The sequence below is a fragment of the Chiloscyllium plagiosum genome, unplaced genomic scaffold, assembly GCF_037043375.1.
Source record: "Chiloscyllium plagiosum isolate Xiang-an unplaced genomic scaffold, Cpla_swu_hap1 HiC_scaffold_43, whole genome shotgun sequence".
NCBI lineage: Eukaryota > Metazoa > Chordata > Chondrichthyes > Orectolobiformes > Hemiscylliidae > Chiloscyllium > Chiloscyllium plagiosum.
Window position 1 is genome coordinate 15,051,380 of NW_028270181.1, and position 16,883 is coordinate 15,068,262.

Consider the following 16,883-nt stretch of genomic DNA (forward strand, 5'->3'; position numbering starts at 1 on the left):
ATTTACTTTTGTTCCGTTAATAAATTTGATTTCAACCTTCATTCAGGCTGTGCTACACTTTACGTTAGACTCTTGGGTGGGTTTCGAGTTATCGTGAATGTTATTTTTTGCTGTTCTGCCCCAACCCCACTTTTCCCATTATTCCTATAAAGTGATTTTCTATTAAGCAAGGTTTCTATTAAGCAAGGTTTCTATAAACTCCAGTTTTATAGGAGAACTGCCTGTGCTATCAATAATATTGAGCAATTATTTAGCTATCCAAACATACTGAAGTCGGTGTACATGACCAGTGGACAGCAAGTCAATCATGAATCTTATGTTTTCTCCTGAGGAATTTTTGTAGATGCCCAAAAATAGTGACATCACATTTGTGCTATTTTTTGCAGTATTTAATTTAATACCGACTTCACCACCAGAGTCTGTCACTGTTCCCTTTCTCTTCTGACTCTTGGTCTCATGAGCAAAGACCACACTGGCATTATTGCTCAACAATTGCACTTTTAATCATTAACTTTCTTCATGTCTTCTATTACTGTAAATGAGGCCACCAGTTTCTCATCCTTCTTATTTTTCTGCTCCTGCACAATTGCATTAACAGCAGCAATGGTCATTGACTGACTTATGATTAATCATCTTTCACATGGTGTTGCCATAAGTAGGTGGAAATCTCCCTGTTGGTGAAAGCTGAAATAATATTATCCACATATATCTAAAACAGATAATCTACAAAAAAAATTAACCATATAAAAAGGTCACAGTATTCGATGAAATGATTTTGTGCCAGTTTCAGTGATATTATTTTGTTCCAATTTAACATTTTTGAAGTTAAGCGATTTTAATTGTTATGTAAACAATATTAATAGTTTTGTTTCTTACACAGGAGACAGTTATTTGGCACATTTAAAAATCTTAAACAATACTTGACATGTGAAGTACACTTAATAATGTGTCGAGTGTCTGGTGTTGCATATTCTGCAGTCATACAGAAGGTTCTTCACAGAATTAAGTCATTTATACAATAGAAACAGAATATCTTCTGTGATTTTACATTCCTGAAAGACTTTCCCTTCTGCAATAATGTTAATTAACTCCCATTGTTATACGGTACAAATGAAAGATCTTCTGGGCTGTAACTTAAAATTGGGAAGGCAAATTCTATGTCTATTTGCTGGAAGAACTTGATGTATAATTCCAAAACTGAAAATGTGTTGCTGGAAAAGCACAGCAGGTCAGGCAACATCCAAGGAGCAGGAGAATCGACGTTTCAGGCATGAGCCCTTCTTCAGGAATGAGGAAAGTGTGCCAAGCAGGCTAAGATAAAAGGTAGGGAGGAGGGACTTGGGGGAGGAGCGTTGGAAATGCGATAGGTGGAAGGAGGTTAAGGTGAGGGTGATAAGGTGAGGTTGATAGGCCAGAGTGGGGGTGGGGACGGAGAGGTCAGGAAGAAGATTGCAGGTTAGGAAGGTGGTGCTGAGTTCAAGGGTTGGGACTGAGACAAGGTGGGGGGAGGGGAAATGAAACTGGAGAAATCTGAGTTCATCCCTTGTGGTTGGAGGGTTCCTAGGCAGAAGATGAGGTGCTCTTCCTCCAGCCGTCGTGTTGCTATGGTCTGGCGATGGAGGAGTCCAAGGACCTGCATGTCCTTGGTGGAGTGGGAGGGGGAGTTGGAATGTTGAGCCACGGAGTGGTTGGGTTGGTTGGTCCGGGTGTCCCAGAGGTGTTCTCTGAAATGTTCCGCAAGTAGGCAGCCTATCTCCCCACTATAGAGGAGGCCACATCGGTTGCAGCGGATGCAGTAAATGATGTGTGTGGAGGTGCAGGTGAATTTGTGGCAGATACGGATGGATCCCTTGGGGCCTTGGAGGGAAGTAAGGGGGGAGGTGTGGGTGCAAGTTTTGCATTTCTTGCAGTTGCAGGGGAAGATGCCGGGAGTGGGGGGGTTGGGTTGGTGGGGGTGTGGACCTGATGAGGGAGTCATGGAGGGAGTGGTCTTTTCGGAACGCTGATAGGGGAGGGGAGGGAAATATATCACTGGTGGTGGGGTCCGTTTGGAGGTGGTGGAAATGGCGACGGATGATATGATGTATATGGAGGTTGGTGGGGTGGTAGGTGAGAACCAGTTCTGTCCTGGTGGCGATTGGAGGGGCGGGGTTCAAGGGCGGAGGAGCGGGAAGTGGAGGAGATGCGGTGGATAGCATCGTCGACCATGTCTGAGGGGAAATTGCGGTCTTTGAAGAAAGAGGCCATCTGGGCTGTTCGGTATTGGAACTGGTCTTCCTGGGAGCAGATGTGGCGGAGATGAAGAAATTGGGAATATGGGATGGCTTTTTTACAGGGGGCAGGGTGGGAGGAGGTGTAGTCTAGGTAGCTGTGAGAGTTGGTTGGTTTATAGTAAATGTTGATGGCCTCTTTCTTCAAAGACCGCAATTTCCCCCTAGACGAGGTTGATGATGCTCTCCACTGCATCTCCTCCACTTCCTGTTCCTCTGCCCTTGAGCCCCGCCCCTCCAATTGCCAACAGGACAGAACCCCACTGTTCCTCACCTACCACCCCACCAACCTCCATATACATCGTATCATCCGTCGCCATTTCCACCACCTCCAAACGGACCACACCACCAGGGATATATTTCCCTCCTCTCCCCTATCAGCATTCCAAAAAGACTACTCCCTCCGTGACTCCCTCGTCAGGTCCACACCCCCCACCAACCCAACCTCCACTCCCGGCACCTTCCCCTGCAACCGCAAGAAATGCAAAACCTGCGCCCACACCTCCCCCCTTACTTCCCTCCAAGGCCCCAAGGGATCCTTCCATATCCGCCACAAATTCACCTGCACCTCCACACACATCATTTGCTGCATCCTCTGCACCCGATGTGGCCTCCTCTATATTGGGGAGACAGGCCGCCTACTTGCAGAACGTTTCAGAGAACACCTCTGGGATACCCGGACCAACCAACCCAACCACCCCGTGGCTCAACACTTTAACTCCCCCCCCCCACTCCACCAAGGACATGCAGGTCCTTGGTCTCCTCCATCGCCAGACCATAGCAACACGACGGCTGGAGGAAGAGCGCCTCATCTTCCGCCTAGGAACCCTCCAACCACAAGGGATGAACTCAGACTTCTCCAGTTTCCTCATTTCCCCTCCCCCCACCTTGTCTCAGAATCAACCCTCGAACTCAGCACCACCTTCCTAACCTGCAATCTTCTTCCTGACCTCTCCGCCCCCACCCCCACTCCGGCCTATCACCCTCACCTTATCACCCTCACCTTAACCTCCTTCCACCTATCGCATTTCCAACACCCCTCCCCCAAGTCCCTCCTCCCTACCTTTTATCTTAGCCTGCTTGGCACACTTTCCTCATTCCTGGAGAAGGGCTCATGCCCGAAACGTCGATTCTCCTGCTCTTGGATGCTGCCTGACCTGCTGCGCTTTTCCAGCAACACATTTTCAGCTCTGATCTCCAGCATCTGCAGTCCTCACTTTCTCTTAGTACAATTCCAAAAGTCAGCAAAAAATAAGCAAAGGTGGAGGAAGCAAGTGTCTTGCTCAGCTCTAGAGGATTACAGGCGAGAAAGGAGCTCAAAAATGGTCTGAGGAGAACTAGGAGGGGGCACGAAAAAGGCTTGGCAGGAAGGATTAGGGTGAATCCAAAGGCATTTTACTTGTATGTGAGGAATAAGAGAATGATCAAAGAAAGAGTAGGGCCGATCTGGGATAGCATAGGGAACTTGTGTATAGGGTCTGAGGAGGTAGGGGAAGCCCTAAATGAGTTTTTTTCTTCCGTCTTTACTAAAAAAAAGGACCTTGTAGTGAATTAAACCATTGAGGAGCAGGTAAGCATGGTGGAATAGATAGAGATTGAGGAAGCTGATGTGCTGAAAATTTTGACAAACATTAAGATTGACAAGTCGCCAGGGCCAGACCAGATTTGTCCTCGGCTGCTATGGGAAGCGAGAAATGTGATTGCTTCGCTGTTTGCGAAGATCTTTGCATCCTCGCTCTCCACCGGAATCGTACCTGAGGACTGGAGGGAGGCAAATGTAATTCCTCTCTTCAAGAAAGGAAATAGGGAAATCCTCGGCAATTACAGACCAGTCAGTCTCACGTCTGTCGTCTGCAAGGTGGAAGAAAGGATTCTGAGGGATAGGATTTATGACCAACTGGAAGAGCATGGCTTGATTAAAGGCAGTCAGCATGGCTTTGTGAGGGGCAGGTCATGCCTCACAAATCTTATTGAGTTCTTTGAGGATGTTACTCGACAAGTTGATGAGGGTTGAGTGATGGATGTTGTGTATCTGGACTTCAGTAAGCCATTAGATAAGGTTCCCCATGGTAGGCTCATTCAGAAGGTCAGGAGGAATGGGATAAAGGGAAATTTAGCTGACTAGATACAGAATTGGCTGGTCAACAGAAGACAGCGAGTGGTAGTGGAAGGAAAATATTCTGCCTGGAAGTCTGTGGTGAGTGGTGTTCCACAGGGGTCTGTTCTTGGGCCTCTACTCTTTGCAATTTTTATTAATGACTTGGATGAGGAGATTGAAGGATGGGTTAGCAAGTTTGCAGACAATACAAAGGTTGGAGGTGTCGTTGACAGTATAGAGGACTGTTCTAGGCTGCAGCGTGACATTGACAGGATGCAGAAATGGGCTGAGAGGTGGCAGATGGAGTTCAACCTGGATAAATACGAAGTGATGCATTTTGGAAGGTCGAACTTGAAAGTTGAGTACAGGATTAAGGATAGGATTCTTGGCAGTGTGGAGGAACAGTGGGATCTTGGTGTGCAGGTGCATAGATCCCTTAAAATTGCCACCCAGGTGGACAGGGTTGTTAAGAAAGCATATGGTGTTTTGGCTTTCATTAACAGGGGGATTGAGTTTAAGAGCCATGAGATCTTGTTGCAGCTCTATAAAACTTTGGTTCGACCGCACTTGGAATATTGTGTCCAGTTCTCGTCGCCCTATTATAGGAAAGATGTGGATGCTTTGGAGAGGGTTCAGAGGAGGTTTACCAGGATTACGAAGAGAGATTGACTGAGCTCGGACTTTTTTCATTGGAAAAAAGAAGGAAGAGAGGGGACCTAATTGAGGTGTACAAGATAATGAGAGGCATAGATAGAGTTGATAGCCAGAAACTTTTTCCCAGGGCAGAAATTGTCAACACGAGGGGTCATAATTTTAAGCTGTTTGGCGGAAAGTATAGAGGGGATGTCAGAGGCGGGTTCTTTACGCAGAGAGTTGTGAGAGCATGGAATGTGTTGCCAGCAGCAGTAGTGGAAGCGAGGTCATTGGGGATATTTAAGAGACTGCTGGACATGCATATGGTCACAGAAATTTGAGAGTTCGTACGTTAGGTTTACCTCACATGAGGATCAATGGTCGGCTCAACATCGTGGGCTGAAGGGCCTGTTCTGTGCTGTACTGTTTTATGTTCTATGTTCTAAATATCATTTTCACTTTCAGACACTAGAAATACAATAGACAATAGAAATTTGGAATACTGCATTCAGTTCTGGTCTCTCCACTAGAGGAAAGATGTTGTGAAATTTAAAAAGAGTTCAGAAAAGGTTTTCAAGGATATTGGCAGAGTTGCAGGGAGAGGCTGAATAGGCTGGGGCTATTTTCCCTGGAGCATCAGATGTTGAGAGGTGACCTCACAGAAGTTTATAAAATCATGAGGGATGTGGATTGGGTGAATAGAGAAAGTATTTTCCCCAGGATATGGGAATCCAAAACTAGAGGGCAAAGGTTTAAGGTGAGAGCAGAAAGATTTAAAAGGGACCTAAGGTGCAACTTATTCACGCAGAGGGTGGTGTATGTATGTAATGAGCTGCCAGAGAAAGTGGTGGAGGCTGGTACAATTACAACATTTAAGAGGCACTTAGATGGGTATATAAATAGGAAGGATTTAGAGGGATATGGGCCGGGTGCTGGCAAAAGGAACTAAATTAATTTAGAATATCTGGTCGGCATAGATGAGTTGGACCGAAGGGTCTGTTTCCATGCTGTATGTCTCTATGACACTATGACTCTATAAGACCTACTCTAAGCACGTTTTTTTCTTTATTTTGACCCCTTTGCCTCTGTCAGACTGACTATTCACTCTTTTCAGTCTTCCATCCTAACACAGATCTCCCTTTTGTCCATGTTCTATATATCCCTTGATCAAAACCTCCTACATTTCTATCTTACTACAGTTTTCAAGAAGAGTCCTCCAGCTGAAAATTAACTGTTTCCCTCTACACAGATGTTGTCTGACCTGTCAAACGTTTCTGTTATTAATTTCAGATTTCAACTGTCTGCAGCATTACCTTTAAAAATACAAATCGTTCTTGTGAATTACAAGAATTACAAGTTTTGTTTATCACAATGCTTTGAGGAAAGTAACTCATCTTTAAGCTATTTGTTGTCATCTATAATGATAGAGTGAAATTTGTCATGAGAGTGGGGAATGAAATATCATTCGTTATATGCAACCTTTTATTGACTTTAATAAAATAGATTACTGTGTGTTTAATAATGTCCTCCCATGTCCAATTTCACATTGGGTACCTCAGGGTATCACCAATGAATTGAACCACATGGAAGTCTCTGCAATATCAATGGACTTTACCTCACAGTTTATGTGTTAATTTCTCTTTAACCTTGAATATGTACTTTTCTCTATTATCATTTTAATTAATTAAGATATCCTTAAAACCATCTGCATAATGAACAAAGGAGATATGTGTGATCTATATAGGACAAACTTAAAAGGACACGTGATGAGAGCATTCCCATTTGGAATCTGAGCAGTTTTCATTCTATTTGCTAGTGTTTCAGTGTGGGATTTGATCTATATTCTATCAGTGACCCTGACCTTTATTAGGAAAGTCTGCCAGTGGATACTAATCATACTGCACAGATCCTCATGGGTTGTGTACTATTTTCGTAAACCCTGTTCAAATTAGCTCAGTAGGACTTAAAGCCATATTCATCCAGAGGTGTGTAATAACATCTCCGAACATCTCTGATTGAAAAATAGGTTAAATAGAAAAAAAATAAAGCTATAACCATGAAATAGAAGTTTTAATTAAACAAGTTATCAAGTAATCCCTTTCATTTAATTGTGGACAATCAGCAAAGAATGTGGTGGCAATAATGCTTTTTGATATTTCAATGTGTGACTAGGAGTGTCTCTTTTGCCAAGCCAGTTCATCAGCTTTTCTTATGGCCTGATATTTCTGCTGTCAGCTAAAAGTATTCATTGTATCCAGAGATGAAAAAATTAAATCAAATAGTTTTCAGCTTTATTTCTTCTGATTGTAAATTCTGCATGATCCTAGCTGCCGTTTTTTTGTGTGGAGCAGCAGATCTGATCAATTTCATTACCCAAACCTATTAATGAAATACAACAGAAGTTGTTAGAACTGATCGCCTTGGGGAATTACAACTGTAATTATGGGTCAAGCTTGGTCCACAATGCTAAGACGGCCACACATAACAATTCAGTTTGTTTCTTTCCTCCCTGGTGAGAATGTTTTGATGTTTCCAAACAGCAGACGGATGCATTGTTATCCTCTGCAGTGTTTGGTCTAACACAGCCCAGGTTTGAAGAATAACTCGAATCACAGCAAACTCATGTATAGAGCATATGGACTAACATTCTATGCAAGACGTTGTTAACTGTGGTCTGCTCTGAGGGAGATATGTAAATTTACAAAACATCCTGGTATCTTTGTAGTCTTTAGAGCTCAGTATCCTGCAGGGTGGTAGCTTATCCATTAGGAGAGTTATTGACTTATGATCATGCATGAAAACTCAACAACCTATGAATCTCAGATATTCTTTGGATGATAGACAAATTTGTTCAGGAAAACAACAAGAGTAACAAAATTTCTACACAGTAGGATCCAGGTCATTACTGTGATTGACGCCTAAATAGTTTGTTAAAGGGCCCAACATGGGTTGAAACATGTAGTTCCTGAAGGCCAAATCATCATAGACTTTGTAACGACACTTAGGTTTTGATTTAAAAAGAGAATCATGATTTTGCATTATCTGTAAACAACTCTTTTTTTCAAGGCTGATTAATGGATAATTCATGACCCTCATTTCCAAACTTTCTATTTGATCTGCTGACAGAAATTTTGGCAGAGTTACTTGCCTTCAGATAATTGATCCTTTTGCTACTGATGTTTCTTTTTGCAGGACATTTTATCTTCTGTTAAAAAAACAAAAGAACTGCAGATGCTGTTAATCAGAAACAAAAACAGAAGTTACTGGAAAAGCTCAGCAAGTCTGGCAGCATTTGTGCAGAGAAATCAGAGTTAGTGTTTTCGGTCCGGTGACTCTCTGAGGAAGCCCTGCTTCTCAAAGAAACTTTTGTTTTTGTTGCCTTCTTCTGTTAACTTTAATGTGTACTCTTTGTCACTTTTAAAGCCGGTACTAAATGATCCCAGGTTCATTTCTAAAAGTCCATTGGATCGCTGTCCTACAGCTTAATCGCTTATCATTCAGGAAAGAAATTATCCCCACGGTCTGCAATACTTAACTTTAACCTTTTGCTGTGCGCTTCAGATGACCGTGTGTTGTGTGTGTCACCGTCCCAGATTATGACCTGACTAAGATTGTAGTTATTTTAATCAACCTGTTTAGACATGTCTAAAATTGTAGCCTCTTTCAATATCCCCACAGCAGCTGGTAATCTTAAAATGGTGAGAGGGTGAAGAAATTTTAAACTCTTGTGTCTAGTCACAAATAGAAGGGGACTTGCAGCCACTTAATTCAATTATTGGATGAAGTATTCTGTTAATTTTATTACTATATTATTATTTATTAAATTAAGTTCACTACATTGACATAACCCAGGTAAAGTAGCAGGTCAATCTTAAGAAATTAATTGATTTTTATGGTGTTTACTGATTTGTGAACGGTAATTTGGATTGTTTTCCTTTTGTTGCTAGTTGCCTGGACATTTAAATACATTTCAGAAGTTGGACCTTTGGCCTCTTTTGTCCTTGGGACTTGGTAATGCATTTCGTGATTGTGACTGATCTGAAATCTGATACCATGTTTCATTCTAGTGTTTTAAAAAGGATGTGTCAATCTGGTGAAGTTACATCATGAGACTGTAGACAGACTAAACAGCAAAATTAGAATACTGTTGTGATGAAAAATGTAACTTATAAAAAGATAATAATAAAACATTTTTAGTGTTTGGATTTTAAATTAGTTGCATATGAGTTTGGTCTATTTATGTGAAAGATTTAACAATTAATTAGAGTTATACCAAACAATAATTTTAAACCAGTGAATTCCAGAAATCATGAGACTGAAAGCCTCTTAAATGGTGAATGTAAGTTTATTTATATTGTGGGATTTTACCAAAGAGCAGAGAAAACATCGAATACATTGACTCGTTCTTTAGTTTAGAAAATCAAGGTTTGATTTTAGCCTAGAAAAACCCAGAGATAGAAAAACATTTGGTTAAGTTTGAAGGAGACCTGACTGAAGGCATATGTAAGGTTAGTTTGTTCCCCAAAACGTGGATTGTTAAAGGAATAAACCTCTTTAGTGGAAGGATCTCAGTTTTGTGAGTCAAAGAAACAAACCTCACAGCTCACAGGGCTGAAACTGAAAATAAGCTGTTTAAGTCAATTTACACATTTGTTAGAGAAGGAATTTTTTTCTAGATTTTGATTAACTTTCAGGTGTTGGTATTGTGAAGTAGATGGGATTTTGTTTTGTCGGGTATTTGGAATATTTTAAAGTGTGCTATATGTAGATAACCTGTCTTTGTTTATTTCTCATGTAATAAATCTTCTTTCATTGCTAAAACCAAAACCGTAGTCTTGTGTACAGAGGAATCTCGATTATCTGAATATCAATTATTCGAATATTAGATTATCCCAAGGAGATCCCGAGGTCCCGATAGAAACATTACATCAAAGACGTGTTTCCAACACTGATCGTGTCTTTTGTTTACAATGATTAAAAGTGAACTCAGCTTACTGAAATGCTGCTGAGAGTCATAGAGTCATAGAGATGCACAGCATGGAAACAGACCCTTCGGTCCAACCCATCCATGCTGACCAGATATCCCAACTAGTCCCACCTGCCAGCACCCAGCCCATATCCCTCCAAACCCTTCCTATTCATAGACCCATCCAAATGCCTCTTAAATGTTGCAATTGTACCACCACTTCCTCTGGCAGCTCATTCCATACCCGTACCACCCTCTGTGTGAAAACATTGCCCTTTAGGTCTCTTTTATATCTTTCCTCTCCCACTCTAAACGTATGCCCTCTAGTTCTGGACTCCCCAACCCTAGGGAAAAGACTTTGCCTATTTACCCTATCCATGCCCCTCATAATTTTGTAAACCTCTATAAAGTCACTCTTCAGCCTCTGAAGCTCTAGGGAAAACAGCCCCAGCCTGTTCAGCCTCTCCTGATAGCTCCTCCAACCCTGGCAACATGCTTGTAAATCTTTTCTGAACCCTTTCAAGTTTCACAACATCTGTCCGGTAGGAAAGAGATCAGAATTGCATGCAATATTCCAACAATGGCCTAACCAATGTCCTGTACAGCCACAACATGACCTCCCAACTCCTGTACTCAATACTATGACCAATAAAGGAAAGCATACCAAACGCCTTCTTCACTATCTTATCTACCTGCGACTCCACTTTCAAGGAGCTATGAACCTGCACTCCAAGGTCTGGACTGATGGGATCCCAGGCACCATCTCCAAATGACTGACCTCCCCCCCTGTCTCTCTCCCCACACTTTCCCTGGAGTTCTACACAGAGTTGTACCTTAAACCCCCCCTTTCCCAGATAATCTCTCCAACATTGTCCTGTACGGGATAAAGGTGGGACCTGTCAAAAAGTTGCAGTAAAAAGGGGTGTGTGTGTGTGTGCACTCACCCCCCCCCCCAAAAGACAGCAGCAGCAGCAACAGTCTTGTTGTTGGTGTCCAGTCCGGCTGCCCCACAGAGGGGGTAGGGGCTGACGGGGTTGGGGGGGGGGGGGGGGGGGGCGGGACTCGAGCACGGTGTGCTGCTGTTTCGTCTCCTGAATGGGGAGCGGACTTAACAGAAAACTCCGAGCCCCAGAGGAAAGGCATTTAATCAATTAACCAAATAATCAGTTAACCGAACGAAATAGTGCCTGCCCATCTCGTTCGGATTATTGAGATTTCTCTGTATTTATATTTCAGTAAAAGACTACCACATAAAATAAAACAAGAATAAAATTTGATGAATAATATTTCATCTGGGATCAAACTTGTCCAGTAGTAACATCAATTGAGATGTTGAGCGGAAACACAGTCAATGGATTTGATCCAAGTGCTGTAGTCTTGCTACATCCATTTGTGAATGGTGATGGTCAATTGAACAACTAACGAGAAGTGTTAGCGTGCTTTTCCCCCCACCCCCACTAGATCATCGAGTAGGATACAATGTGATTACGGAGGCCTGCAGGAGTTCATTTCTTTATTTCAAAAATATACTTTATTCATAAAATTATTTTGATATCTATACAATTGGTGATGTCATACATATGTATACATTCCATTTCGTTACATACAGAGGTCGGAATTAATCATTCGTATATACAAGTCTGTACATTGACTATCCAGATATTTTGCTGAGGCATCAGTAGAGCCCAACTATTGAGTGGGACCGCGGTTCTTCTTGGGCAGGCAGATGTTACACAGTGGTCTTTCCCCACTGTGCCTTCGCGGCAGCTGCCCCAAGCTTTGGCGCGTCCCTCAACACGTAGTCCATGAACCTTGGAATGTGGCAGTCTGCAAGCTTCAGTTGGGGTCAACTCCTTCAGCTGGAAGATCAACAGGTTTCGGGCAGACCAAAGAGCGTCTTTCACCAAGTTGATGATCCTCCAGGCACAGTTGATGTTCGTCTCGGTGTGCGTCCCGGGGAACAGACCGTAGAGCACGGAGTCCTGCGTCACGGTGCTGCTCGGGATGAACCTCGACAAACACCATTGCATTCCTCTCCAGACTTCCTTTGCATAGGCACATTCCAGAAAGAGATGTGTGACAGTCTCGTCCCCTCCACAGCCGCTTCGAGGGCAGCGTGCCGTGGGGCAGGGAGTCTGGGCGGGCATAAAGGATCTCACCGGCAGAGCTCTTCTCACCATGAGCCAAGCTTGCAGAAGTTCTTTATTTTTTTTATTTCAAAAATATACTTTATTCATAAAATAATTTGATGGTCTGTACAGTTGGACATGCCATACATATGTAAACATTCCACTTGTTTGCATACCGAAACAGAGTAATCATTCTTATTTACAGGTCTGTACGATTACATTTTTAGCTGAGGCGTCAGCAGAGCCCAAATGACTGCGTGGGCCTCCTGTTCTTCTATGGCAGGCAGACGTTACATGGTGGTCTTTCCCCACCGCCCCTTGGCGGCAGCTGCTCCAAGCTTCAACGCGTCCTTCAACACATAGTCCTGGACCTTGGAATGTGCCAGTCTGCAACACTCAGTCAGGGTCAACTCCTTCAGCTGGAAGATCAACAGGTTTCGGACCGCCCAGAGAGCGTCCTTCACCGAGTTGATGATCCTCCAGGCACAGTTGATGTTCGTCTCGGTGTGCGTCCCGGGGAACAGGCCGTAGAGCAAGGAGTCCCACGTCACAGCGCTGCTCGGGACGAACCTCGACAAACACCACTGCATTCCTCTCCAGACTTCTTCTGCGTAGGCACATTCCAGAATGAGTTGTGTGACAGTCTCGTCCCCCCCGCAGCCGCTTTGAGGGCAGCGTGCAGTGCGGCTGAAAGTCTGGGCGTGCATAAAGGATCTCACAGGCAGAGCCCTTCTCACCACCAGCCAAGCCATGTCTTGGTGCTTCTTGGAAAGTTCTGGTGATGAGGCATTCTGCCAAATGGCTTTGACAATCTGCTCAGGGAACCGCTCGATAGGATCCGCCCTCTCCTTTTTCCGAAGGATCTCAAGGACACTATGTGCTGACCACTTCCTGATGGACTTGTGGTCAAAGATGTTTTTCTCCATAAACTACTCCACGAAGGACAGGTGATACGGAACGGTCCAGCTACTCAGAGCGTTCCGCGGCAGCGAGGCCAGGCCCATGCTTCGCAACACCGGGGACAGGTAGAACCTCAGTATGTAGTGACACTTGGTGTTTGCGTACCGGGGATCCATGCACAGCTTGATGCAGCCACACACAAAGGTAGCCATCAGGGTGAGGGTGGCATTGGGTGTATTTTTTCCCCCATTGCCCAGATCTTTGTACAGCGAGTCCCTTTGGACCCGGTCCATCTTTGACCTCCATATAAACTGGAAGATGGCCCAGGTGACTGCAGCGGCACAGGTTGTGGGAATAGGCCAGACCTGTGCCACGTATAATAGCAATGACAGTGCCTCACACCTGATGACCAGGTTTTTTCCCGCGATGGAGAGTGACCGTAGCTTCCATCTGCCCAGTTTCTGCCTCACTTTGCTGATACGCTCCTCCCAAGACTTGGCGCACGCCCCAGCTCCCCCGAACCAAATACCCAGCACCTTCAGGTGGTCGGTCCTGACGGTGAAGGGGATCGAGGATTGGTTGGCCCAGTTCCCGAAGAGCATGGCCTCGCTCTTGCCTCGGTTTACCTTGGCCCCCGAGGTCCGTTCGAACTGGTCACATATGCACATGAGTCTGCGCACGGATAGTGGATCGGAGCAGAAAACGGCGACGTCATCCATGTACAGGGAGGCCTTAACCTGCAGGCCCCCGCTGCGAGGAATAGACACCCCTCTCAGGCTCGCATCCTTCCTGATGGACTTGGCAAATGGCTCTATGCAGCACATAAACAAGGCAGGAGAGAGAGGGCAGCCCTGCCTGACTCCAGATCTGACTGGGAAGCTATCTGATTCCCACCCATTGATTGAGACTGCACTGACAATGTTGGTGTAGAGTAGTCTGATCCAATTGCAGATTCCCTCCCCAAAGCCCATTTTGGAGAGAACATCTCCCATATACCTGTTTGATATCCTGTCAAAGGCTTTCTCCTGGTCCAGGCTGATCAGGCAGGTGTCCAACCCTCTGTCCTGCACGTAGGCGATCGTATCCCTGAGGAGTGCGAGACTCTCAGCGATCTTCCTGCCTGGCACAGCACAGGTTTGGTCAGGGTGAATCACCGACTCCAGAGCAGACCTGACCCGGTTGGTGATTACCTTTGACAGAATTTTGTAATCCGCATTCAACAGTGAGATTGGTCTCCAATTTTTGAGTTCCTCCCTCTCCCCCTTCCGCTTGTAGATGAGGGTGATGATGCCTTTCCTCATGGATTCACTCATGGCACCTGCCTGAAGCATACTGACATACACCTCCAGCAGGTCCTGGCCAATCAAGTCCCACAGAGCGGAATAGAGCTCGACCGGTAAGCTGTTGCTTCCGGGAGTTTTATTCTTTTCGAAGGACTCGAGGGCCTTGGTCAGCTCATCCAGAGATAGCGGCTGGTCCAGCCTCTCGCGTGTTCTGTCATCTAAGACCTCCATGATAGAGGACAGGAACGACTGGGAGGCCGCGCTGTCGGTCGGCTTTGCATCATACAGACTGGCATAGAAGGATTTACTGATCCTCATGACGTCAGCCTGAGATGACGTTATGGAGCCATCTTCTTCCTTCAGGCTGCTGAGCACGGAGCTCTCTTTGTGCACCTTCTGGAAGAAGAAACGTGAGCACGTCTCATCCTGCTCCACCGAGCGGACCCTGGACCAGGAGATTATCTTGGAGGCCTCCGAGGCAAAGAGCGAGGCTTGCTGGCCCTTCACCTCCTTGAGGTCCTTCGTGACATCGACCCCCATCGTCTGCAGCAGGAGCAGGTTCTGCATACTTTCCTGGAGCTGGGATAGTTTTCCCCGCCTCTCTCTCGCCTTCTGAACACCTTTGAGGATGAAGAACCTCTTGATGTTCCCTTTTACTGTTTCCCACCAGTCCGCTGGGGACTTAAAGAGGGGCTTCACTGTTCTCCAACCTGCGTAGTCCCTCTTGAGCTCCTCAATGTTTCCTGGGGTCAACAGCTTTGTGTTCAGCTTCCACGTTCCCTTACCAGCCCGCTGCTCGTCCTGTAGGTGACAGTCGGCCAGCAGGAGGCAGTGGTCAAAGAAGAACACCGGCTTGATGTCGGTGGATGTTCTTTAGCATAAAGGAAGAAAGCTGTCAATTGTTTTTTGCAATGAGAATGCTTTGGGAGCTGACTGTTACCTATCTCGTTGATCATCTTTTGGTGTCAGTTACCATCGGTTTATATTACCATCGGAAATATCACAATACCTAATATAGATATCTTCATTGTTAGCAAAAGACACATTTTGTCAAAGTTTTCTATCTTGTGCTCATCAGGATACTTCACAAGAATACCAGTTCAAAGATACTTCACGAGAGAAAACTGCTAATTGGTTGGAAAGTGGACTTGGCAGAGCACAGCAATTCAGGCAGCATCCGAGGACAGGCAAAATCCGAGGACAGGCAAAATCGACGTTTCGGGCAAAAGCCCTTCCCTTTGCCTGTCCTCAGATTTTGCCTGTCCTCGGATGCTGCCTGAATTGCTGTGCTCTTCCAGCACCACTAATCCAGAATCTGGTTTCCAGCATCTGCAGTCATTGTTTTTACCAAGTGGACTTGGCAAATGAGTTACCATGGACATTGCACCAATTAATAATGATTGACCATTAATTGCCAGGCTTTGTATAAATTTTAAACCAGGCAGGTGGATTCTGATCAGTCAGGATATTGTCCTGAGAAATGAAAGAGGAAATGGCTGTTGGTTAAGTTGAAAGATGTGCAGTGCATTTACATATATGTTCTTACTGTCTTCTAAAAATCCAAGTACAATATATCAACAGGTTCCCTGTTAACCATATAGCATGTTATTCCTTCAAGCAATTCATATAAATACAGGGCAACCCCTGTATCCGCGGAAGTGTTTTCGACAGTTTCAGTTACCCAGTGTTTACCACGGCCAGGACAAATTACTGGGAACCTTCCAGAACCAGGGACCGGGGGCTGCTGCGAAGGTAAAGTTCCTATTTAAATGAACGGGTTTGCTCTTATACATGGTTTCAGACTTTTGCGGTAGGTCTTGGAACGTATCCCCCACAGGTACTACTTTAACTTCCCTTTGACATAACAATGCTGAGTTTTCCTGATCAGCTTGAGATTTTCAAAGTGCCCTGTTATAACCTCCTTACTGATAAGATTTTAAAACATTCCCTACAACAGATGTCAAGCTAACTGGTTTATAATCTCCTGTTTTCTGCCTCCCTCCCTTCTTGAGAATTGCGAATTTACATTTAATGGGACTTTTCTGACAGTATTGACTTTTGGAAAAAATACCAACATGCTCCTTCTACCTCACTAAGCCACCTCCCTTTAAGACCCTAGTTCACCCTAGAGCCCGAGAGTTCTATCAGAGCCCAGAAAATTTGCTAAGGAACACTTGCCTTGTGATCATAATTTCACCAAGTTCCTCTTTACTTTCGACCTCTAGATTTACAGGTATTAAAGGGGTTTTTTTAAATAACGTCTGTAGTGAAGACAGAAGCAAAATATTTATTCATTACATCAACCATTTATTTGTTACCTCATATTATCTCACCATTCACAGCCTCTACAAGACAAAATCTGATTTTACTTAAATAAAATCAAAATACTGTGAATTCCGCAGATCTGATATTTTAAAAAAGCACTGGAGAAATTCTGCAGGTCTGTCAGGGTCTGTGGAGATACTCGTTAATGTTTTGAGTCCAATGTATTTTCTTTGCAACACACTTTACATTAACTTTATTTACCCATACTTTTCCAACAAAAACTTTTGCTATCAGGTGTTATATTTCCAGTTAGCTTCTTCTCATGATCTAACTTATTAA

General features: G+C 44.3%; 1 pseudogene; it reads right to left on the reverse strand.

Annotated features, from left to right (window-relative positions):
* Positions 1-12,386: 12,386 nt before the first annotated feature.
* LOC148137439 (uncharacterized) lies at positions 12,387-13,100 on the reverse strand (annotated as a pseudogene).
* Between the last annotated feature and the right edge of the window lie 3,783 nt (positions 13,101-16,883).